General features: G+C 42.6%; 1 long non-coding RNA gene across 1 annotated transcript; it reads left to right on the top strand.

The window, feature by feature from the left end:
- The first annotated feature begins 11,754 nt into the window (after positions 1–11,754).
- On the top strand, positions 11,755–16,734 carry LOC123090759 (uncharacterized). The gene is made up of 3 exons (XR_006442579.1): positions 11,755–11,769; positions 14,768–14,772; positions 16,453–16,734. It is a non-coding gene; the product is annotated as an uncharacterized lncRNA (long non-coding RNA).
- Positions 16,735–26,480: the final 9,746 nt, after the last annotated feature.

The raw sequence follows: 26,480 nt of genomic DNA, 5'->3' as shown, positions 1-26,480 counted from the left end.
CAATTCCCTTTGTCTAGCGGTACGATACTTGCCCGAGATTCGATCGTCGGTATCCCGATACCTTGTTCAATCTCGTTACAGGCAAGTCTCTTTACTCGTTCTGTAACACATCATCCCGTGATCAACCCCTTGGTCACATTGTGCACATTATGATGATGTCCTACCGAGTGGGCCCAGAGATACCTCTCCATTTACACGGAGTGACAAATCCCAGTCTCGATTCGTGCCAACCCAACAGACACTTTCGGAGATACCTGTAATGCACCTTTATAGCCACCCAGTTACGTTGTGACATTTGGTACACCCAAAGCATTCCTACGGTATCCGGGAGCTGCACAATCTCATGGTCTAAGGAAACTATACTTGACATTAGAAGCTTTAGCATACGAACTATGATCTTTGTGCTAGGCTTAGGATTGGGTCTCGTCCATCACATCATTCTTCTAATGATGTGATCCCGTTATCAATGACATCCAATGTCCATGGTTAGGAAACCGTAACCATCTATTGATCAACGAGCTAGTCAACTAGAGGCTTACTAGGGACATGGTGTTGTCTATGTATCCACACATGTATCTGAGTTTCCTATCAATACAATTATAGCATGGATAATAAACGATTATCATGAACAAGTAAATATAATAATAATCAATTTATTATTGCCTCTAGGGCATATTTCCAACACCTTCTTCCCTGACGTGCACTCCAAGTCCGTCGGGTGGCTTTCCTTCCAAAAATAACGTCTCCAGTTGATTTCGTTCCGTTTTGACTCCATCTGGTATTCCTTTTCCTCGAAACACTGAAATAGGCATAAAATAGCAAATCTGGGTTGGGCCTCCGGTTAATAGGTTAGTCCCAAACATAATATAAAAGTGTATAATAAAGCCCAATATTGCCCAAAACAGTAGATAATATAGCATGGAGCAATCAAAAATTATAGATACGTTGGAGACGTATCAGGCACGGCCCGGCTAGGTCGGTTTTTTAATAATCTCCGCGCAGAAAAACGAAGAAAAGAAATACTAAACGGACTCCAAAAATCCTGAAATAAATTTTCAACATCCTCTAAAAATACAACAGACAAAGTGAACATTTATTTGGGCCTCTAATGCAATTTTGAAAAACACATTTTTTCCTAATTCAAATAAAATAACGATAAAACTCAGAATAAAATTCTTATTTCATTTTAATATTTGACCCCCAATATTTCTTTATTTTGGAGAATTCATTTTATCCCCTCTCTTTTATTTTCATAAAAAAATATTCGAAGAGAAAAATAATTAAAATCACATGATCCTCTTTTCAAAATTTGAGAAAACTCAATATGAAAATAACGAAATCCCCAACTCTCTCCGTGGGTCCTTGAGTTGCGTAGAATTTCTAGGATCAACCCAAAGTGCAATAAAATATGTTATGCAATGATGATCTAATGTATAACATTCCAAATTAAAAATTTGGGATGCTACAAGGTCGGAAAGTAAAAGATTGCAAAATAGTAGACCGGAAATTAATATGATGGAAAAGAGAACTTATATGATGGAAAAGAGACTCGGGGCCACAGGTTTCACTGGTGGCTTCTCTCAAGATAGCAAATAATACGGTGGGTGAACAAATTACTGCCGAGCAATTGATAGAAGAGCGCATAATTATGACGATATCTAAGGCAATGATCATGAACATAGGCATCATGTCCGTGTCAAGTAGACCAAAATGATTCTGCATCTACTACTATAACTCCACACGTCGACCACTATCCAGCATGCATCTATAGTATTAAGTTCATAAAGAACGCACTAATGCATTACGTAAGATGACATGATGTAGAGGATAACTCGAGCAATATCATGAAAACTCCATCTATTTATCCTCGATGGCAACAATACAATACGTGCCTTGCTGCCCCTACTGTCAATGGGAAAGGACACCGCAAGATTGAACCCAAAGTTAAGCACTTCTCCCATTGCAAGAAAAACCAATCTAGTAGGCCAAACTTCGAAGAGACTTGCAAAGATATCAACTCTTGCACATAAGAATTCAGAGAAGATTCAAATAATACTCATAGGTAATCTGATCATAAATCCACAATTCATCGGATCTCGGCAAACACACTGCAAAAGAGTATTACATCGATTAGATCTCCAAGAACATTGAGGAGAACATGGTAGTGAGAATCAAAGAGAGAGAAGAAGCCATCTAGGTACTAGCTATGGACCCGTAGGTCTGTGGTAAACTACTCACGCTTCATCGGAAGGGCAATGGTGTTGATGTAGAAGCCCTCCGTGATTGAATCCCCCTCCGACAGGACGCCGAAAAAGGTCCCTAGATGGGATCTCATGGGTAAAGAAGGTTGCGGTGGTGGAAAAGTATTTCCCTGGCCCCCCCTGATGGTTTTGGGGTATAAGAGTATATATGGGCGAAAGAATTAGGTCAGGAGACCCACGAGGGGCCCACAAGATAGGGGGCACGCCCTACCCCCTTGGCGCGCCCTCCACCCTTGTGGCCGCCTCGTGGCTCCTCCCACTTCATCTCCAAGTCTCCTGGTTTTCTTCTGGTCCAAGAAAGATCATCGCAAACCTTTTAGTCCGTTTGGACTCCGTTTGGTATTCCTTTTCTGTGAAACTCAAAAACAGTTAAAAATAGAAACTGTCACTGGGCTCTAGGTTAATATGTTAGTCCCAAAAATAATATAAAATAGCATATTAATGCATATAAAACATCCAAAACAGATAATATAATAGCATGGAACAATAAAAAATTATAGATACGTTGGAGACGTATCACACTACGCAAAACACTTCTATTTTAAGAGTATTTTGTGCAATCCAACTTAAATGTCACACCGGCAACTTTGCTTTATTTAGTTGAACTACACAAAACGAGATTGGATTTGCTATTCATGTTGGCAGATTCATAATTAATCTTGTCTGCCTCATGAAAGGTCAATACCGGCCTTCATCCACATGATTGTGCAGTGTGCTTTGAGATGTTGTGCTACTTGTAGTGGTACTGTTTTAAATAAATGTTGAACTGAAGCTATTGTATTGCTGTCTTTTCCCATTAAGTGAACAAAAATGGGACCAACCCAGACATGATGCTTGTTGCTTTATTACAACAAACTCTACATCATCCCCTTTATAAGTAGATGGAAGGACATGGTGTTGTTGCACCCACTCTCCCTGGAAATGTTTATGTTTTTGTTAATCTAATGCCACTGGTAAAATTAAGCAATTCCACTCTCATAATTAACTATGGAATCTTAGTTCAAAACTGCAACACTTGTTAGGGATTGACGGAGTATCGTTTCTGTTAGGGATCGGCGGGAGTATATGTTTAAGAAAGGTATTGTTAAGATAATGTCTCAGTTCATATGAATGAATCACACTATTTGAGAATTGCTATTGTCTTGCTTTGTTTCCCATTAAGGTAAGGTAGATGTTTTTTCTTTTGGGAGTATAAGTCATCAGACGTTATTTCTCAGTAATGGTTTCCTCTAGACCTATTATTGCATACAAGGATATCAAAACTTCTGCTCGGTTCTATTTCGATTTTGATTTTAGTTGAACTGCACAAAAGGAGCCAATGTGATTAAGGCATACTGTTGCATTATTGGGCCCAGTTGGTCTTTCCACTTTGCAGTAAGAAGCAGTCACTGTTTGCGCTACATTACACAAGGAATGATCGAGAAGCTTTACACAATATTAATAGACGCTGGTGACATGACTAGTCTACAAAGAGCATGGGAAACTCAACAGCACGTGGAGTGCAAAATTCACTTCACAAGGAAAGGTATGACCAAGTCAGTGGTCGACGCAGCTGCAACAAACAAGGTCAGTATTGGCCTTCATCCACATTATTGTGCTTTGTTATGTTGTGCTACTTATATTGTTGTATTGTTTTGAGTAAATGTTTAATTGGAGCTATTGTATTTCTATCTTTTCCTGTTAAGGTAATGAAAATGATTATAGTTGTGAGCGTATGTTTAATCAACTAGTACCACTATTATATTCATCACACTTTTTCTGTATTTATGCAGACATGGATGCTTGATTTCAGTGGAACTGCACAAAATGTTTAGGTGGTTCGGGTCCTCCATAATACTTCATCATGCACAATACATCGAATGGTTCTCTAATCATTCGTCATCACCTTGAGCCACCGGACTATCTACTTGAATGGAGCTGCCAACATCTTCAATGCCTTGCAACATATAAATACGAAATCCACCATGCTACGCAAGACATTGTTTGATTTCAGTGGGACTGCACAAAAAGATACACTGGTTAATCCGGCTCCATGTGCCATTTCAATGTGCAAACTGATGAGAAACCCTACCCGTTCCACAATCATAGGCATTACATATTTTGAATGGGAAAAGCTTGTCAAAGTTTAATCATTAATGTTAACAAGAAGACATTCATTTAAAATTTTGGAATCGGAAAACCTTGTTAAATTTTGCTCGTTGATGTTAGCCAGAAGACATGCATTTGATATTTTGGAATGGGATGCCCTTTGCTATGAGTGGCGTCAGTCATTTTTTCCTATACGTGTGTTCAGTTCAGAAGTAAATATTTGCTCCGATGAGACGCATAGTCACATGAATGTTCATTTATGTAAGGTATTTTATGAGTTTGTTCTGAATGTTGTCTATAAAATGCCAGGCCTTGTGAGTTTGATTGCAAAGTTGAGCTTGGAATACTGTGGCATGCAGCATCACGAGCTGTTCACCATGCCTCCTAAGAATAATGCTTCATATTGTTTTGCATGTTGATCTCATGCCAGTGATTTGCATGTTAAGAAGATCATCCTCTTCTGTTGTTTCTATGCTTAAGAAGTTAATCGTCTTATGTTTCATTCATAGCCTATACGACAACTCGGGTAGATTAGAGGTGAAACCATATGATCTTCCGACCAACTCATCATCTTAGGCCGTGATTGGATCGTTGTTTTCCAACTAAAACCGCTTGTAAAACAGACGCTTGTAAATAAAAGCAGATGATCTTGGGTGAAGCACTTGGTTGGTCGTTTTTGACTGGTAAAATATACACTAGTCTCTCAAATTACACTCGTAACTTGCCTTTTTTGTTACATACCTTGGGCCATCGGTTTCGTTACGCCTGTATTTTACACGTTGTTTCTGGTGACGAGTAAACTACACTTGTATCTTAATACAGGTGTGAAACAATCCAAAGCTCCCAAGCGTGGCCTTACCGTTTCATGTCAGCTCAGTCTCTCAAAGGTGCTCATTGGCGTCCGATGATCCTGGCTTCCTGAATGAGCAGTGGGCGCTGTATCAGACCATCCGTAAGGCCCTCTCCATCGTCCTTCGAGTTGTTGCACCGTGGCGCCAAGCGTTGTCAACATGGTCAATGAACATGAGGAATCAGGAGATGACTTTACTTGGAGAGGATGACAGTTGGACCCACCAGGGCCATAGCTGTACGTACGCAAGTTCCTCCTAATTATATACAACTATAATTTTTTTGCTTCCTCCTAGTTTCCTAACATCACAGTCCCACACCATTATCAACCTATATAGCCAATAAATGAGAGAATTGCACAAGGAGCGGCCGACAACTGGGACCCAGCAGCTCGAGCAATATTTGTTTTTTGAGGTGTGATGAGAGTTTTCTTAAGCGTTGTTTTTGTTGTTGTTCAGAGGAGCATGGTTTCTAATGGGCAGACTGTGGCCGGTCTAGTCCAGGCTATTATTTTATGTCGACCAAATATCCAGCCCAAATATTAATTTTAAGGTGAAAATGGCAAGCCTAGCTATACTTTTTTTGCGAAATACCCAACCCAGGTCAACTTGTTATTCTCCGCCCCGCTGGGTTGCAAATCTTTCGTAGGAGGGATGCATTAGGACTAGCAAGAAAATGGGATTTAAGAAATAATAAATGGGATGTAATTATAAAAACTGGGCTGTAAATATACAAAAACGCACCAAACAGGTAATTAGTTTCAAAAATATTATTTTTTGATTTCGAAAATTTTAGTTTCATTACTTGTTGCGCGCGCAATATTCCATTAGATTTTTACCTAATACAAAGCTATTTTAAAATTATATTTAATATAACTCAAAATTTTGGGATAAAAATATTTCAGATCCCATTAAAATGTGGGATTTTTTTTAATTTTGTTTTGAGTAGTTGGTTGAAATTATTAATCGTTGTCCTGGCTAGAAAATGGGCTGTAATTTTAACAAACTATAAATGGTTTGTAGTAAATTCCATTAGAATTAAAAAATGGGATGTACATTATTACAAATCCCAAATGGGCTATATGTTCTCTGCCACAAATGTTATGCTCACTTGTGGGCCTACTAAGTTGACGCGTATGGAAGACTTTGTCAACTTATAGTCAATACACGATTCTAGCAGCAGTGGTCGTTGTATGTCCATCCAACGGATGTAGTGCTTCTTCAATCTTGGATATTCTTGCTTCAACCGCCCAAACCACCACTGGCGGTACCGCCTGCTACTGCCTCCCGTGGCCGGCTATGCTGCCGCGCAGGCTTCACCGGCCCACCCTACTCCCAAACGCCGTCCATGCCATTCCTCTACTCACCAACACCTCATGTTCTTCTCCAGCAATGGCAGCCTTACATCGCCATCGAACCAGTGAACCCTCATACTCCCCTCTGCATGGGCATCCACTGTTGTGTCTTCGCTGGCTCTGGGTCGTTCCCTTCCTAGGACTCGCCATCATTCACCGTGTTGGTTCTCTTAGCATGGCGTGGTCAACTTTATCAACAAATGACATCCATCAGAAGAAGCATGTACGTGGAGTGGCTGACAATAGGGACCCACATGGCGCATGGCCGCACATAGCAAGTGCCCCCTTACTATGAGAAACAAATGATTTCCCCCCTGATAGGTTTGATGCACCAGCTACATCTTCACACGCAAGGAAGTGCTTCCTTTATTATGCGGAAATAAAAAGTTTCCTCTCCTAATAGCTGGGACCCACTAGCTTTATTATGATCCATTTCGTGAAAATACAGATTGTACCGAAGATTCTGAATTGTTTTCTTTTTAATCTAACTCAAAAAAGAGAAACAAAAAAACAAAAAACATCTTCGCATGCAAGGAAGTGCCACCTTATTACACGAAAAAATGATTCTCCCCTCCTAGCTGGGACCCACCAGATTTGGAGGCTGACTTGTGGGCCTACTAAGTTAACGCATACACAAGGCTTTGTCAACTTAGTCCATAAACGATTCTAGTTGTAGTGACCGTTAGATGTTAATCCAACGGCCGAGCTACATCTTCAACCTCTGGCCTTCTTGCTCCAGCAGCCCAAACCTACGCCCGCCGTACCGCCTGCTCCAGCCTCTCGTGGCCGGTTGTGCTGTCGCGCAGGCCTCACCGCCCAACCATACTACCACTGGCTAGGCCTTCCCTCTACTCACCCACACCCCCTGTTATTCTTCGGTGACGGCAGCCTTACACTGCAACCGAACCAGTGAACCCTCGTACTACCCTCCCCGTGGGCATCCACCTGCCTCGTCTTCCCTGGCTCATCGTCGTTCCCTTCCTATGCCTCGCCGTCGTCCACCACCTGGATGTTGTCCCCGCGGCGTGGTCAATGTAGTCAGTGAACGACGGCCATCGGAAGAGGACAATACATGGAGAGGCTGAAAGATGGACCCACCAGCTACATCTTCGCATGCAAGGAAGTGCCTCCTTATTACGCGCAAAAAAGAATCCTCCCCCTGTCAGCTCGGACCCACCATCAACATCTTCGCATGCAAGGAAGTGCCTCCTTATCCTCCCTGACAACCAGGACCCACCCGGTAGAAGCATACGTAGCGTTGTCATTCTGGTCACAAACGTGTACATACATACTGGTTCATCGCTCTTTCTGCCACAATTAACCGTGGCCCAGTAAGGAGTGGTAGATGTTCAGGCAGTCCTGCCTATATCCATGTACACCTACCTAAAGCCACGCTGCAAGAAAGTAAATATGGCTACGTACGTACATACAGGCGGGGTCTCGAACGCGTACAACAAAGGCGTCCTGTTCATCGGCAGCGAACCGGCTGGGTCGAAATCGAAAAACTGCGTCGTATTCATCAGGAGGCGGCTAAATGCGTCGTGTTCATTGAGAGCCTACCGGCTTGTACGAAACAGCCGAAACGAGGTATGGCGTACTGCAAAATGAAGGAAACAGCCTTTTGTTCGACCGCGTACGGTCGAAATGGGGTCCTGTTCATCGGGAAGGGTCTGGCGTACCACAAAAAGGAGGATACAGACTTCTGTTCGAGCTCCTACAGTCGAAACGGGGTGCTGTTGATCGGGAGGGGTGTGGCGTACCACATAACAGGACTCCACAGGCTATTGTTCATCCATCGTCTACTGCCTCGCTCCAGCCTCCACGGGCTACTGTTCATTCACCGTCGACTTCCTCAACCTCCACCAGCTACTGTTCATCCATGGGCTACTGTTCATCCGACCTCCACAGGCTACTATTCAACCAGCCCTCCACATGATCCCGTTCATCCACCCTCCACCGGCTACTGTTCAACCAGCCCTCCACGGGGTCCTATTCATCCACCCCCAACCAGCTCGGCCGCTCGGGTGTGGCGGCCTCCTCAGGGTCCTGTTCATCCAACCGCCACCGGTAACTGTTCATCCAACCCCAACCACGTACATCTCGACTCGTTCAACCAATCCCCACATTCACTGTTCATCAAGAGGCAACAGGTTCGATCGGCTTCAGTAAGAAGCAGCAGCAATGATTGATCGACCGATTACTCGGCTTCAGTTAGCAGCAGTAGCGAAGGAATCACCCGAGTTCAATTAACAGCCAAGGGATCGATCGCTCGGGTACAATAACATAGCTAGTGCAATCGCTCGGGTTCAATAAGTGAACGCCTCGCTCGGGTTCAGCTAGAGCCCACACACACATGCGTATGAGAAACGTGTAATCCCTCCATGCATATCGCTCGGCCCCGACCACCCACCGTAACCGGGAACTCCCCGTAATTTTCCTCGCCCTTGCTTCTACCATGATTTTTCCATCATGGACGGCCCAGAGAATGTCATGCAGGTTCGTCTCCGGCCCGCCCAGACGAAAAGCCCATTTTCTGTCATGATTTTTTGTCATAGAAGTAGGAGCCCACCACATCTATGATGATATCGGGTTTTGTCACAATTATCGTCATAGAAGTGTCATAAGCATGACAGAAAAAATTCGTTCGGGCCAAAATGTCACGGATGTGTCTTTTTTTGTAGTGTAGACGTTTTTACGCACTATAGGTGTCGTGATTGATATGAAAGAAGGCAATACAAAATTCCAATTTCCACTAAGAAAGGGTATGGAACACTTCCCTAGAACAAGAATTAGGCCACCATATGAATCAATCATGAGGGCAACCTATGGATCAAAAACTAAAGATGACAATACTTGAATCTATGCATTATGCCTAGCTAGGGGCATAAAATGATAGCGCTTGTTGGGAGGCAACCCAATGAATAAAATTTATTTTTCCTTTTTTCTGTTATTGAGTGTTTTCACAATTATGCCTCTGTTATGGTTGTGTTTTTTTATGTTTTAGTTAGTATTTGTGCCAAGTAAAGCCTTTGGGATAGCTTTGGTGATAGTTGTTTTGATACTGTTGAAAAACAGAAACTTTTTGTGTCCAGTATCAAAATTGTTTAAATTCATAGAAGTGACGAAAGGTTCTGAAATTTTTCCACAAGATTGATATACCAATTGCCTCTATTGTCCTATTTTTTCAGAATTTTTGGAGTTACATAAGTATGAGTAAAATTCGCGTCTTTACAGACTGTTCTATTTTCTTTGCATTATGTGCTCATTTTGATGAATCTATGGATTGTATCCGGGGGTATAAGCCATGTCAAAATTAGAATATAGTATATATAATGCAATAACAAAATTTGAATGGGTTTGCAATAGTACATAAAGTAAAGATTGGTTTTTTATACTAACGATCTCATGAAGGTTTTGTTAAGTTTTGTGTGATTGAAGTTTTCAAGTTTTGGGTAAAATCGTGATGGATGAAGGAATAAGGAGTGAAAAGAGCCTAAGGTTGACCATGGCACCCCAAGTTAATATTCAAGGAGAACCAAGAAACTAAGCTTGGGGATGCCCCGGAAGGCATCCCCTCTTTCTTCTAACGACAATCGGTATTTTACTTGGAGCTTGTTACTCATCACATATCATGAGTTCTGCTTGGAGCGTCTTGTATTATATGAGTCTTTGCTTTTGCTTTCTAGTTTGTCACCAGTATCTTTGCTGGACACACCTATTTGAGAGAGCCAAAATTATGTTATGATTTGTTAGAATTGCTCTTTATGCTTCACTTAAATTTTTTGAGCTATGGAATTGCTCTAGTGCTTCACTTATATCTTTTTGAGCACGGTGTGCTTTAATATGTTTGAAGAAATACTCTCATGCTTCACTTAGATTTATTTGAGGGTTAGTAACTTAGAAGAAATTCTCTCACGCTTCACTTATATTATTTTGAGAGATGAAAATCATTATGCTCATGTTCTTCACTTAAATTTATTTTGAGCTTGTCAAAAGCAATTGCAATATATGAAAGTATCCCCAAAGTGATAGATATTCAAGAGGGATATAATAAAAACTTTCACGAAGATCATTGGAAAAAATAAACTTGATTCTTTGTAATAGTTTTGAGATATGATGATAGTGATACATGAGTCATGTTGGTGAGTAATTGTGCTTTAGTAATAATATTAGTGTTAAGGTTTGTGATTCCCTATGCGAGCACGAAAGTCAATAGTTATGCAATGAAATTATATCCTACTTATGGTGCATTTTTTGGTGTTAGTTATGCTTAATGCTCGCTTATGTGATTTTTCGTTTCTTGGTTGGTTGCTTCTCAATATTTTTGCTAGCCTCCACTTGTACTAAGTAGAAATACTACTTGTGCATCCAAAATATTTAAACCCAGTTTTGCCACATGAGTCCACCATACCTACCTATATGCGGTATTCCCATGTCGTTCTAAGCAAATTTGTATGTGCCACCTCTAATTTTCAAAATAAATTTCCATTTTGTGTGCTCGTACCGCTCATGAAGCGGCAGGGGGTTGATGTCTACCACACAACCTTCTTCTTGTAGACGTTGTTGGGCCTGCAAGTGCACAGGTTTGTAGGACAATAGCAAATTTCCCTCAAGTGGATGACCTAAGGTTTATCAATCCGTGGGAGGCGTAGGATGAAGATGGTCTCTCTCAAACAACCCTGCAACCAAATAACAAAGAGTCTCTTGTGTCCCCAACACACCCAATACAATGGTTAATTTTATAGGTGCACTAGTTCGGCGAAGAGATGGTGATACAAGTGCAATATGGATGGTAGATATAGGTATTTGTAATCTGAAATAATAAAAACATCAAGGTAACTAATGATAAAAGTGGGTGTAAATGGTATTGCAATGATAGGAAACAAGGCCTAGGGTTCATACTTTCACTAGTGCAAGTTCTCTCAACAATAATAACATAGATAGATCATATAACAATCCCTCAACATGCAACAAAGAGTCACTCCAAAGCCACTAATAGCGGAGAACAAACGTAGAGATTATGGTAGGCTACGAAACCACCTCAAAGTTATTCTTTCGGATCGATCTATTAAAGAGTTCGTACTATAATAACACCTTAAGACACAAATCAACCAAAACCCTAATGTCACCTAGATACTCCATTGTCACCTCAAGTATCCGTGGGCATGATTATATGATATGCGTCACACAATCTCAAATTCATCCAACCAACACAAAGTACTTCAAAGAGTGCCCCAAAGTTTCTACCGGAGAGTCAAGAAAACGTGTGCCAACCCCTATGCATAAGTTCATGGGCGGAACCCGCAAGTTGGTTACCAAAACATACATCAAGTGGCACGTGATATCCCATTGCCACCACAGATAAACACGGCAAGACATATATCAAGTGTTCTCATATCAAAGTCTCAATCCAATAAGATAACTTCAAGAGGGAAACTCAATTAATCACAAGAGAGTAGAGGGGGAGAAACATCATAAGATCCAACTATAATAGCAAAGCTCACGATACATCAAGATCGTGTGAAGTCGAGAACACGAGAGAGAGAGAGATCAAACACATAGCTACTGGTACATACCCTCAGCCCCGAGGGTGAACTACTCCCTCCTCGTCATGGATAGCGCCGGGATGATGAAGATGGCCATCGGTGATGGGTTCCCCCTCTGGTAGGGTGCCGGAACGGGGTCCCGAGAGGTTTTTAGTGGCTACACAGGCTTGCGGCGGTGGAACTTCCGATCTATCTTGATTTTTGATGTTTTAGGGTACGTAGGCTTATATAGGCGAAAGAAGTCGGTCAGGGGAGCCTCGAGGGGCCCACGAGAGGGTAGGGCGCGCCCAGGGGAGGGGGCGCGCCCCCCTATCTCGTGGCCTCCTCGAGGATCTTCTGACGTGAGCTCCAAGTCTCCCGGATCATATTCTTCCTAAAAATCATGCTCCCAAAGGTTTCATTCCATTTGGACTCCATTTGATATTCCTTTTCTTCGAAATACTGAAACATGCAATAAAATAGCAATATGGGCTGGGCCTCCGGTTAATAGGTTAGTCCCAAAAGTAATATAAAAGTGTATAATAAAGCCCGTAATCATTCAAAACAGATAATAAAATAGCACGAATGCTTCATAAATTATAGATACGTTGGACACGTATCTGGGGTGGCCAATATTTTCCATGCTAGATGTGTTATTCTCAAGATGAGTGTTTATTCACTTGTCATTGCACAAGAGTACAACGGTAATAGGGATGCCCAGTCCCAAAATGAAAAATGAATTTACTTTATGTTGTCAAATAAAAAATTCCTTGGAATGTGTTGGTATGGACGGTACCCGTGGATACAGCTAGCCGTGTAGTGTGAAAGAATGGTGGAAAAGGAATAAACATTATTTTCTGTTTGGGAACTACCTACGATAATCTAGCATGGAAAGTGTTGGGAATTACTCGGTCGTTTTTGTTGTCAGGAAAAGTATGCCTCTCAAAAAAAATATTATCTCTCAATTTAAGCTTTCAGCTCTAGCACCTCTACAAATCCCTACTTCTCTCCGCGAAGGACCTATCTATTTAATTTATGCAATTTTATTTTTATTTGAGCCTCCATCTTCTCTTATAAAGCACCAACTAAGCGGCACTATTGTTATACTTGAGTATTGGATGTAGCTAATATGTGGGTGTGTTTCTCGAATGGATAAATGATTGAGCATGATGGGCTAGGGATAACTTTATTTAGTGTTGATATTTTGAAAGATATGGTTGCTTGTTGATATGCTTGAGTATTGAAATCTTCATGTCAAAACTAGACTATTGCTTTGAACCATATAAAAGTTCAAATTTCCATGCTACAAAAGAAAAAAAGAATATGTGATGAACATGTTAGGCATCATTCAACATAAAAAATTCTGTTTTTATCATTTATCTACTCGACGACGAGCATGAATTAAGCTTGGGGATGCTGATACGTCTCCAACGTATCTATGATTTTTTATTCTTCCATGCTGTTATGTTATCATTCTTGGATGTTTTACAATCATTTTATAGCAATTTTATACCATTTTTTGGGACTAACCTATTGACATAGTGCAGTGCTAGTTGTTGTTTTTTGCTTGTTTTTTAGTTTGTAGAAAATAAATACCAAATGGAGTCCAAATGCAACAAAACATTTTGGAGATTTTTTCTGGACCAGAAGACACCTGTTGGGCCAAAGAAGTACCAAAGGGGGGCTCCGAGGGGAGCACATACCACCTAGGCATGCCTGGGGTCCTAGGTGCGCCCTGTTGGGTTGTGCCCACCTCGGCCACCTCCCGCACCGCCTGTTTGCTCTATAAATACCCCGAAAATCCAGAAAACCTAGGGAGACGACAAAACAAAATTACAATTGCCGCAAGTTCCAGAAACACCAGATCCAATCTAGACACCATCACGGAGGGGTTCATCACCCTCATTGGTGCCTCCCAGATGATGCGTGAGTAGTTCATTGTAGACCTACGGCTCCGTAGTTAGTAGCTAGATGGCTTCCTCTCTCTCTCTCTTGATTCTCAATACGATGGTCTCTTGGAGGTCTATTTGATGTAACTCTTTTTGCGGTGTGTTTATTGGGATCCGATGAACCTTGAGTTTATGATTAGATCTATTTTATCCATAGAAGTTATTTGAGTCTTGTTTTGATCTCTTATATGCATGATTACTTATAGCCTCGTATTTCTTCTTCAAATCTTTGGTTTAGTTAGGCCGACTAGATCAATTTTTCTTGCCTGGGTTTGATCGTGCGGTGTTCTTTCCTAGTGACAGAAGGGGCAACAAGACACTTACTGATCGTTGCCAGTAAGGATAACAAGATGAGGTCTATTCCTACATGAATAGATTTTGTCTACATAATGTCATCGTTCTTATTGCATTACTCCATTTCTCCATGAACTTAATACACTAGATGCATGCTGGATGTCAATGTCAAAACTGTGCGTCTAAGGATCGAAGGTAACAAGGAGGCAGGGGTGTAGGATCAAAAGTATGTCTAGAGGGGGGGTGATTAGACTACTTGACCAAATAAAAATCTAGCCTTTTACCAATTTTAGTTCTTGGCAGATTTTAGCAACTTAGCACAAGTCAAGCAATCAACCTACACATGCAATTCTAAGAGTATGGCAGCGGAATGTAAAACAATTGCATATGAAGGTAAAGGGAGGAGTTTGAGGAAGCAAACGCAATGTTGACACGGAGATTTTTTAGCCGTGGTTCTGATAGGTGGTGCTACCATACATCCACGGTGATGGAGACTTCAACCCACGAAGGGTAACGGTTGCCCGAGTCCATGGAGGGCTCCACCCAGGAAGGGTCCACGAAGAAGCAACCTTGTCTATCTCACCATGGTCGTCGCCCACGAAGGACTTTCCTCGCTAGGGTATATCTTCACGAAGTAGGCGATCTCCTTGCCCTTACAAACTCCTTGGTTCAATTCCACAATCTTGACGGAGGCTCCCAAGTGACACCTAGCCAATCTAGGAGACACCACTCTCCAAGAAGTAACTAATGGTGTATTGATGATGAACTCCTTGCTCTTGTGCTTCAAATGATAGTCTCCCCAACACTTAACTCTCTCTCACAGGATTTGGATTTGGTGGAAAGAAGATTTGAGTGGAAAGCAGCTTGGGGAAGGCTAGAGATCAAGATTTATGTGGTAGGAATGGAATATCTTGACCTCAACACAAGTGTAGGTGGTTTTCTCTCAGAAAATGTATGTTGGAATTGTAGGCATGTTCTGATGGCTCTATCCACGAATGAAGAGTGGGTGGAGGGGTATATATAGCCTCCACACAAAATCTAACCGTTACACACAACTTACCAAACTCGGTGGGACCAAATCGTGAAACTCGGTCGGACCAATTTAGTAAATAATGTGACCGTTAGGGTTTTCGGTGGGACCGACATGTCAACTCGGTGGGACCAATATGGTTAGGGTTAGGGCATAACGTAATCTCGGTGGGACCGATTAAACAAACTCGGTGAGACCGACTTTGGTAATAGACACACAGAGAGTTGGTCAGGCAAACTCGGTGGGACCGATTCGCTCATCTCGGTTGGACCAAAACGTTACGAAAGGGAAACAGTGAGTTTGCATTGCAATCTCGGCGGGACCGATCGCTCATCTCGGTTTGACCGAAATGTTACGAAGGGAAACATAGAGATTGCAATCCCATCTCGGTGAGACCGAGATCCCTATCGGTGAGACCGGAAAGACTAGGGTTTGTGTCTATGGCTATGTCAACAGAACTCGGTGGCGCCGGATAGACAGTTTCGGTGGGGCCGAGTTTGACTTTTGGTTTGGGACATATGTGGATGTGAGAAAGTAGTTGAGTGATTTGGAGCATATCACTAAGCATTTTGAGCAAGAAACTCATTAAGCAACACCTCATCCCTCCTTGATAGTATTGTCTTTTCCTATAGACTCAATGTGATCTTGGATCACTAAAATAGAAAATGTAGAGTCTTGTGCTTTGAGCTTGAGCCAATCCTTTTGTCCTTAGCATTTTGAGGGATCCACTTTTCTCATCCATGCCATGCCAATCATTGAGCTTTCCTGAAATATTTATCTTGAAATAGCATTAGCTCAATGAGCTATATGTTGTTAGGAATTACCAAAACCACCCAGGGATAGTTGCACTTTCAATTTCCCCCTTTTTGGTAATTGATGACAACATATAGATCAAAGCTTCGACAAATGATAGTAAGATTGAAAAACATCGTCGCTTTGAGAAGTATGTGATAAGCAAGAGCTCCCCCTAAATTTGTGCATTATTTAAAATTTGCTTTGGACTGCAAATGCACAATGTGTTAGGATCATGGGTTACTCTTTCATGTCACATACATCTTGGTGGAGTGCCCAAAATGATAATAATTGAACACATGCACTCAAGGGTTTCGCTCGTTATAGGACTTGACCAAACATCTCACGACACGAGCTGACGACAGCCATGCAGCACCTGTATGAAAGTCAGTACCATCCTATTAAGGACATGTTTTGTTGTTCATATGTCAAGGGCTGGTAAGGTTTTGCACATTGTATCGAATTAAACCACATGCTCCACCGCTTGTGCAGGCCCCCGTCAATTCCTTTGAGTTTCGGTCTTGCGACCGTACTCCCCAGGCGGAGTGTTTCACGCGTTAGCTGGGCCCCTGATCCGCGTAGACCAAGGGCATACAATGTATTACAGACGTATGATCATTACCCTTCAACTGGGTTATTCTATTCCACTTCTAGATAGAGAAAAAAAATAAAGGAGGATGAATGAAAAAAGACATAGTTTGGAGGAACCCTTCCTCAGTCTCCGTATCCAAAGATATTGGTAATTAGAGCTTCAAGTGTTCGGTTCTACTCTCCGTTTTATTCATAGTAAGGGAGAGCAGTTCAGTCCACTTGCTCTTTGGCCGCATCGGTTGAGGTTTGCTCTATTCAGTTCAGTTAAAGAAGAGATGGTATCTTGCTTGTTTCAATTATCCGGGCTCGCCATCAATAGATACTGGTTTCTCTTCCGCTTTGGCCCAATTGACCCACTTATCTTACAAAGGGCGAAGCCACTAACAACTACTTATAGAGGGATTGTACCAACCTTAGCTAGGGAGATAAAGGCCCTGCTCAATGTAAAAAAAGGATCTGGAAAAGAAGATAGGAATGGGGCACCAAGGAAGGATTGTAGGTAGGGCATCACCAAGCAAAGTGAATGATCATATAAGGATATAAGAGATAATATCATCCAACACGCATTAAGGTAGCATATGATCAAACACATGATCATCCAAGTATCTCACAAAAGGCATAATGTATCAAGCAAACACACAATAAAGAAGTTCAACCACCAAAAACAAGAGAGATCAAAAGCAACACTCTCTCTCGAAGCCTATGATCTATACATTTTTCTGCCCCTTTGGCAACAAGTTACCAAAAAGTTCAAAAATGCATAGTGCTAAACGACTCTCAGGCTTGATCTTCATGAGGTGGTGTAGAGATGACTCCAAGGACAAAAGCATCAGTTGATGTAGCTGGAGCTAGTGGAGTGGCTGCTGGAGCTGGTGGCACTGAAGCTGTAGCTGGTGCAGATGATGTAGCTCTGGTGTCTGGAACAGGCACTACAGCAGATCTCTGTCCTCTGGGCACTCTAGCAAATGCATCTGTAGTAGACTTGCCCTTCTTCTCCTCCACATCCTCCTGAAGTTGCTCAACTACAGTTTGGATCTCAGTGACCTTCACATCAAGAGCATAAAACTTCTGATCTATGATTCTCTCCAAACTCTCCTGGTTTTGAGCCACGGTGGCCAATCCCTTCTCAATCCTCAAGGTGGAGGCAATCAAATAGCCAAGCTGGTCTTGCTTGCTCTTCAGGAACACTTGAGATGCCTCTTCAGCAGTTGGCATCTTATCAACTTTCGCTGCCCTTGCTTTCTCTCTCTTCTCATGTGCTTGCACAGATGATGGTTCCTCGTCATTCATCTCAACTGTGTTATCTTCAAACTCAGGATATAAGGGTAGATTCTCCTTATCCAACAGATATGTGTCTGTGCCCATCTTTGAGTTGATGAGCTCCTGAATGTGTGGAGCATAACCACAACTTCTCTTCTGATCAGCTGCTGTTCTCTTGATTGTTTCCATAGTCAGACTCATGACTTTGAATTTTTGAGGTATATCAAACAAATGCAGCAAGTTCATAGAATGACCTCTGATCATCTTGTGATCTCCATACTTGGGTAGCAATGTGTGCCTAAGAATCCAGTTGATTGTAGGCAGACCAGACAACAAGAAGTGTACAGATCCAAGCTTGTGAGTTTCCAAAGCTTTATCTGGGATCTCTCTGTACATGTGTGCCAGAGTTGTGGTCTTTCTTCTTCTCTGTATATACATCCAAGTCATCTTCAGATTCTTTTGGAGCATTGATCAACTCAACCCATTCTTCAATAGTGGATTGGTACCTAGTACCTTCAGACATCCCATTTGGGTAGAAGTGAGTTGTGGAGTAAAACTGCATGATGAGCTCATCATTCCACTTGGTGAGCTTCTGGGCAACAATGTCATCAACTCCACATGATTTGAAGCTATCATATACTCCTGGATAGTGAGCTTCATTTTCTTGATGTACTCCCAGTTGATCCATCTCATGTCACATACAATGGGCTTCTTGTCAAGCAAAATTGTTCCATAAAAATCTTGTTGCTCCTTTGTGTGAAATCTGTAGTCAACTGCTGTCCTTCTCCTCACAACATATGGATCTGACTGTCTCCACAATCTCAGTCCAGCATCCTTTCTGATATGCATGTCTTCAGCAACTGGATGAGCATCATTGTGGTCAGGAATCTTGGGCTTCAACTTTCTCAAAACAAGAGAATCATCTTCTTCTTCAGCAGCTTCAGGGACTAGGGCCTTGTTCTTCTCTGATGCAGGTATACTTCTGGTGTTCCTCTTGGGTTTAGGCTTTGGAGATGGAGCAGCAGCCTTGGGAGCAGTTTTGGGCTTAGATGGAGCAGCCCCTGATCTGATTGCATCTCCCATGAGCTTCTGAGTTTTGGGTGCTGGTGCAGCATCCTCTTCCTCTTGTTCTTCCTCATCAGAATCTCTCCTCATAGAGGGCTTGCTAAGGACTTTGGCAGTAGTGGTTCTCACCCTCTTCTTCTTCTTATCTTGGCCAGCAGCTTCTTCTTCAGACTCAATGGTGAACTTCATGGTTTCACCAATGGCAACCTTCCTAGGTTTGGATGTGGGCACTCTCCTGGCAGGTGCCTTCTTGTTCATGCCTGGCTTTGTGGTAGCAGTTGTGCCATACTCCTTTTTCAGCACCTTCTTCTTAGAAGTGGCCTCATCCTCAACAGCAATATAGTCCTCATCTTCTGAATCTGAGGTTTTCTTCTTCCTTGTCCTGGTGGCTGCTTTTGGCAAATTGCTGGGTGTGCTCCTTCTACCTTCATCATAACTGCTTGAGGGGCTAGTTCCCTCACTCATCTGAGCTTGCTCCTCTGACTTGTTCTGGCTATCACTTTGATCAGACATCTTCAGGCAAACTCACTGACAGCAGACCCAGTGAATAGATGTAGATGAGGTAGAGTGGATGAGCATCACAAAGCACAGAGGTTTTTGCAAAACAATTGAGTCAAAAGCTTAGTTTTAGTTTTCCACAGAAAGTATTTCGGAGCTACCGATTTGTAAACTCAGTGATATCGAAGCAGCTTTTGGAACCTAAACTAGTGAACTCGGTCAGACCGAGTCACAGTTCAGTGGCACCGAGACTGCTAGGGTTTCACAAAGAATCGATCTCGGTCACACCGATTTGCAAATTTTGGTCAGACCAAAAATCACATGTGCAATGGCCTAAGCCAAATCGGTGAGACCGAATTCTACAACTCGGTCGGTCCGAGATGAGTTCGGCGGAAACCTAACCCTAAATTTTCAAATCAAATTTAATCTACGGAGTGCTTTCGCTGGATAGAATGATTTCAAACATGGAAAGAATCATGGCAAAGCAATGTGCTAGGAATCGGAGTTAAAGAATAGTACAAAGTTTCAAGTTCATACCCTAATGCGGCGATGAACTTGCTACGACGGCAACGATGGGGCAGAATGCCTTTGACGGCGGCGGAGACCAGCGGTGGGAGGTCGCTGGCGGCGAGGAGGACGATTCGGAGACCCGAAGAGGCAGAGCAGGCTATGCGCGGGCAAAGGGTTTCGGAAAAATTTCCAAAATTTGACCCATGAGTATATATAGCATGACCCTGTCAGTGTGACCGAGTGGAACAACTCAGTGGCACCGAGATGCAAAACTGTGAGCAGTTACTGCAACTCGGTGTGACCGAAATGTTCTAATCGGTTGCACCGAGGTTGAAAACCTAGATCAACTTAGTGATCTCGGTATGACCAAAAAGGATGAATCGGTCAGACCGAAGCGCACAAAGAGGTTTTGGAAGTTTAAGTCTATGATGAATCGGGGACTCCGAGTGCTCCCCACACAGGGTGGTTCGAATATGAGTTGATTAAATTTTGTGATGTAGCATGAATAGAGTTTGAGACAAGAAAAGCATAGATAGCTAGAGAAGGTTCTTAGGAATTCTTGTCCATCCACTTGGCAAAAGAAAAGAGACCAAACAATCAAAATAACAAGTGGATGTCCTTGAATGAGTAAAATATGCAACCGACATGCTCAGAGAATAAAATGGTAAATGAAATATGTGGCAAGCATGCACTACCAATTCTAGCATTTATCAAACAATTGGCGATGACTAGGTCATCTATATATGAGTATATTGACTTAGGAGTCAAATGAGAACATTTGATCATAAGTCATACTCATCGTTTAAGCACGAGTGGGGTTACCACTTTTACATAAAGCATTGTTGTGTTCACACCATTAGAGTTGCTTTAGCTCAATTCTTAGAGTAAAGCTCCCCCTAGATGTGAGATCCCCCCTAAGAGGGATGAACTAACCTTGGGTTTTGTCGATGATGACTCCATGTAGGTGTTGAAGATGTGTATGCTCAATGTTGATGTAGATCACTTGGAGCAATCCATTGGAGTGAGTTGCACTTTCAATACCTACACGGGTTAGTCCCACAAGGAACAAACAAGGATATCCATAGACATAGAGTGATGCATACACAAGATGATGTCCATGAAAGCATTAGGTTACCTTGTCCCTTGTCTTACCAACAAGAGGGTTTGTGACTCCTTGAACTAGTGCAAGATGTGGAAGTTGATTGCACTTGTCCTTCCCAAAATGATATGAGTGAAGTATGTTGGCGGGGTCACCCTCAAGAACTCTCTAGTTCTTCTTGTTTGGGATCCACATCATCTTGATGGGAATCCTTGGAGTTGTAGTTGTACTTGATGAAGTAGAACTTGATGTAGTCTTGGGAACCCACTTGACCAAGGCCTTCGGAGCTTCTTCAAATGCATCAATCTCCTCTTGAAGCTTGTCCTTGCCTTTTTGCTTGTGGTCTTGTGGTGGAAGATCATCTTGAGCTTGTGTCCCTTTGAAAGAAGTAGGATCATACTTCTCTTGTTGAGGAACAAACTTCGTCTTGGGGCATTGATCTTATTCCCACTCAACTCCATTGGCATTGAACTTTCATTCAAAACTAACACCTTGATTCTTCCGGTGCCTTCCTTGCTTGCGTACAATTTCCTCGAATTGCTTACTCCCGGCAAGGATCTTGTAAACACCTTTCTCTATAATTCCCTTCAATAAGCTATTTTCTTGCTCAAGTGTAACTTGGCTAAGAGAATCATTAGTGGAATCATGAGAACTACTAGAAGCAACAATATTGGATTTAGCATGATTATTGTTACTATTAGAAGAAGAATCCTTCTTGTTCTTGTTACTAGACTTGACTTCTGGCATGTAAGTATATAAGAGTAAACTCTTGGCAATGTAAGAAGAACTTTTCTTGCGAATATCATCATTGATTGCCTTTAAAAACTCATGCTCTTGCTCAAGATTGAGCTTTTCAAAGCGTAACTTCTCATGAGTCTTTAAAGTTCTCGATGATCTTCTAAGATAGTTTCATGAGCTAACTTAAGAGTGTTTAGTTCTTTAGTTAGGCGCCCAATCTTCTCCTTATCATTGTCATTCATTTTATCTTGATTAGTATGATTATTTGACGTTTCATCATAGTATTCATCACTAGAGTTGTCAACAAGTAAATCATCATCACCTAACAAGTCATCTTCGTCACTATTGAAATCAACATACTCGGGGTGTGATACCTTTTGGCCTTTAGCCATGAAGCATCTTCCAATTCCTTCATTTGGTGAGTCAAATATGTTGTAGGAGTTGGTTGACACAAGTTCTAGACCGGCAACACCTTCATCTTGAGTATATTCAGAGTCGGAGTGATAGCTTCTCTCGGAGTGATTGTCGGAGTCGGAGCCGGATACCCATTCACCAACATGAGCTTGATGTCTTCGTTTTGTGTAGCTCCTTGATGACTTGTCCTTCCTTTCCGAATCTTTGCTTCTACGGGATGTTCTTCGTTCATAACGATCATCTCTACTCCTTCTTTCTCTTGATGGTGATTCTTCTCTTCTACTCCTTCTTTTTGGAGAATCTTCTCTTCTTTTGTAGGGAGCCGTACACTCATTGTAATAGTGTCCGGGTCTTCCACAATTGTAGCAATTATGCTCACGACTAGAAGATCTTCTGCCATTGTAGGACCTTGACTTGGAGCTTCTTTCCTTGCTTCTACTCTTGTAGAACTTGTTGAAGTTCTTCACCAGTAGGCTCAATTCTTCATTGAAGGTTTGTTTCTCACTTGATGATGTGGGAGCTTCACATGAGGCTTTGTAAGCACCACTTGACTTGTTGTGGAGCTCTTCCTTATCCTTGAGTGACATCTCATGAGCAACAATTCTTCCAATGACTTCCGTTGGCTTGGGATCTTTGTAATTGGGCATCATTTGGATCGATGTGCACACGGTATCATATTTTCCATCCAAGGCTCTTAGGATCTTCTTGATGATGAATTTGTCGGTCATCTCTTCACTTCCTAAGCTGGCAATCTCATTTGTGATGAGAGCAAGCCTAGAGTACATGTCAGCGACGCCTTCACCATCCTTCATTTTGAACTTGTCAAGTTGACTTTGAAGCACATCCAATTTGGATTCCTTGATGGAGTCGGTACCTTCATGCATGTCAATCAAAGTATCCCAAATTTCCTTTGCATTCTCAAGACAGCTGATTTTGTTGAATTCTTCGGTGCACAATCCTTGAAGAGGATATCACAAGCTTGAGCATTGTATTGCAGCATCTTCAACTCTTTCGTGGTAGCTTCACGGTTCAGTTCTCTCCCATCAAAGAATTCGCCTTGCAAGCCAATACACACAATTGTTGGAAATATGCTCTAGAGGAAATAATAAATTAGTTATTATTATTATATTTCCTTGTTCATAATAATCGTTTATTATCCATGCTATAATTGTATTGATAGGAAACTCAGATACATGTGTGGGTACATAGACAACACCCTGTCCCTAGTAAGCCTCTAGTTGACTAGCTCGTTGATCAATAGATGGTTAAGGTTTACTGACCATGGACATTGGATGTCGTTGATAACGGGATCACATCATTAAGAGAATGATGTGATGGACAAGACCCAATCCTAAGCCTAGCACAAAGATCGTGTAGTTCGTATGCTAAAGCTTTTCTAATGTCAAGTATCATTTCCTTAGACCATGAGATTGTGCAACTCCCGGATACCGTAGGAATGCTTTGGGTGTACCAAACGTCACAACGTAACTGGGTGGCTATAAAGGTGCACTACAGGTATCTCCGAAAGTGTCTATTGGGTTGGCACAAATCAAGACTGGGATTTGTCACTCCGTGTGACGGAGAGGTATCTCGGGGCCCACTCGATAGGACATCATCATAATGTCCACAATGTGACCAAGGGGTTTATCACGGGATGATGTGTTACGAAACGAGTAAAGCGACTTGCCGGTAACGAGATTGAACAAGGTATCGGGATACCGACGATCGAATCTCGGGCAAGTACTATACCGGTAGACAAAGGGAATTGAATACGGGATTGATTGAATCCTCGACATCGTGGTTCATTCAATGAGATCATCGTGGAACATGTGGGAGCCAACATGGGTATCCAGATCCCGCTGTTGGTTATTGGCCGGAGAGTTGTCTCGGTCATGTCTTCATAGTTCCCGAACCCGTAGGGTCTACACACTTAAGGCTCGGTGATGCTAGGGTTGTAGAGATATTAGTATGCGATAACCCGAAAGTTTTTCGGAGTCCCGGATGTCACGAGGAGTTCTGTAATAGTCCGGAGGTAAAGATTTATATATAGGAAGTCCAGTTTCGGCCACCGGGAAAGTTTCGGGGTCATCGGTATTGTACCAGGACCACCGGAAGGGTCCGGGGGTCCACCGGGTGGGGCCACGTATCCTGGAGGGCCCCATGGGCTGGAGGGGCATGGTAACCAGCCCCTGGTGGGCTGGTGCGCCCCCCCTTGGGCCTCCCATGCGCCTAGGGTTAGAAACCCTAAGGGGTGGGGGCGCCTCCACTTGGCTTGGAGGCCAAGCCACCCCTAGGGCAGCTGCCCCCTCCCTAGATGGGATCTACAAGGAGCCGGCGCTCCCCTAGGCCCCTATATATAGTGGAGGGGAGGGAGGGAAGCCGCACCTGAGTCCCTGGCGCCTCCCTCCCTCCCGTGACACCTCTTCCTCCCCGCTTGCGCTTGGCGAAGCCCTGCCGGGATCCCGCTACTTCCACCACCACGCCGTCGTGCTGCTGGATCTCCATCAACCTCTCCTCCCCTTGCTGGATCAAGAAGGAGGAGATGTCTCTCCCAACCGTATGTGTGTTGAACGCGGAGGTGCCGTCCGTTCGGCGCTAGGATCATCGGTGATTTGGATAACTACGAGTATGACTCCATCAACCCCGTTCACTTGAATGCTTCCGCTTAGCGATCTACAAGGGTATGTAGATGCACTCCCCTTCCCCTCGTTGCTAGATAACTCTATAGATTGATCTTGGTGATGCGTAGAAAATTTTAATTTTCTACTACGTTCCCCAACAGTGGCATCATGAGCCCGGTTTAAGCGTAGTTTCTATGCACGAGTAGAACACAAAGCAGTTGTGGGCGTCCATATTGTCAATTTACTTGCCATTACTAGTCTTATCTTGATTCGGCGGCATAGTGGGATGAAGCAGCCCGGACCGACCTTACACGTATGCTTACGTGAGACAGGTTCCACCGACTGACATGCACTTGTTGCATAAGGTGGCTAGCGGGTGTCAGTCTCTCCCACTTTAGTCGGATCGGATTCGACGAAAAGGGTCCTTATGAATGGTAAATAGCAATTGACATATCACGTTGTGGTTTTGCGTAGGTAAGAAACGTTCTTGCTAGAAACCCATAGCAGGCACGTAAAACATGCAAACAACAATTAGAGGACGTCTAACTTGTTTTTGCAGGGTATGTTATGTGATGTGATATGGCCTAAAGAATGTGATGAATGATATGTGATGTATGAGATTGATCATGTTCTTGTAATAGGAATCACGACTTGCATGTCGATGAGTATGACAACCGGTAGGATCCATAGGAGTTGTCTTAATTTATTGTATGACCTATGTGTCAATGAACAATGCCATGTAATTACTTTACTTTATTGCTAAACCGTTAGCCATAGTAGTAGAAGTAATAGTTGGCGAGACAACATCATGGAGACACGATGATGGAGATCATGATGATGGAGATCATGGTGTCATGCCGGTGACGATGATGATCATGGAGCCCCAAAGATGGAGATCAAAAGGAGCAAAATGATATTGGCCATATCATGTCACTTCTGATTGCATGTGATGTTTATCATGTTTATGCATCTTATTTGCTTAGAATGACAGTAGAAAATAAGATGATCCCTCATTAAAATTTCAAGAAAGTGTTCCCCCTAACTGTGCACCGTTGCGAAAGTTCGTTGTTTCGAAGCACCACGTGATGATCGGGTGTGATAGATTCTAACGTTCACATACAATGGGTGTAAGCCAGATTTACACACACGAAACACTTAGGTTGACTTGACGAGCCTAGCATGTACAGACATGGCCTCGGAACACAAGAGACCGAAAGGTCGAGCATGAGTCATATGGTAGATACGATCAACATGAAGATGTTCACCGATGATGACTAGTCCGTCTCACGTGATGATCGGACACGGCCTAGTTGACTCGGATCATGTAATCACTTAGATGGCTAGAGGGATGTCTATCTGAGTGGGAGTTCATAAGATGAACTTAATTATCCTGAACATAGTCAAAAGGTTTTTACAAATTATGTCGTAGCTCGCGCTTTAGTTCTACTGTTTTAGATATGTTCCTAGAGAAAATTTAGTTGAAAGTTGATAGTAGCGATTATGCGGACTAGGTCCGTAAACTGAGGATTATCCTCGTTGCTT

Source organism: Triticum aestivum, chromosome 1B, assembly GCF_018294505.1.
Source record: "Triticum aestivum cultivar Chinese Spring chromosome 1B, IWGSC CS RefSeq v2.1, whole genome shotgun sequence".
Lineage (NCBI taxonomy): Eukaryota > Viridiplantae > Streptophyta > Magnoliopsida > Poales > Poaceae > Triticum > Triticum aestivum.
The sequence above is the reverse complement of the archived record's forward strand: the minus strand, read 5'-3'. Positions and strand labels throughout refer to the sequence as shown.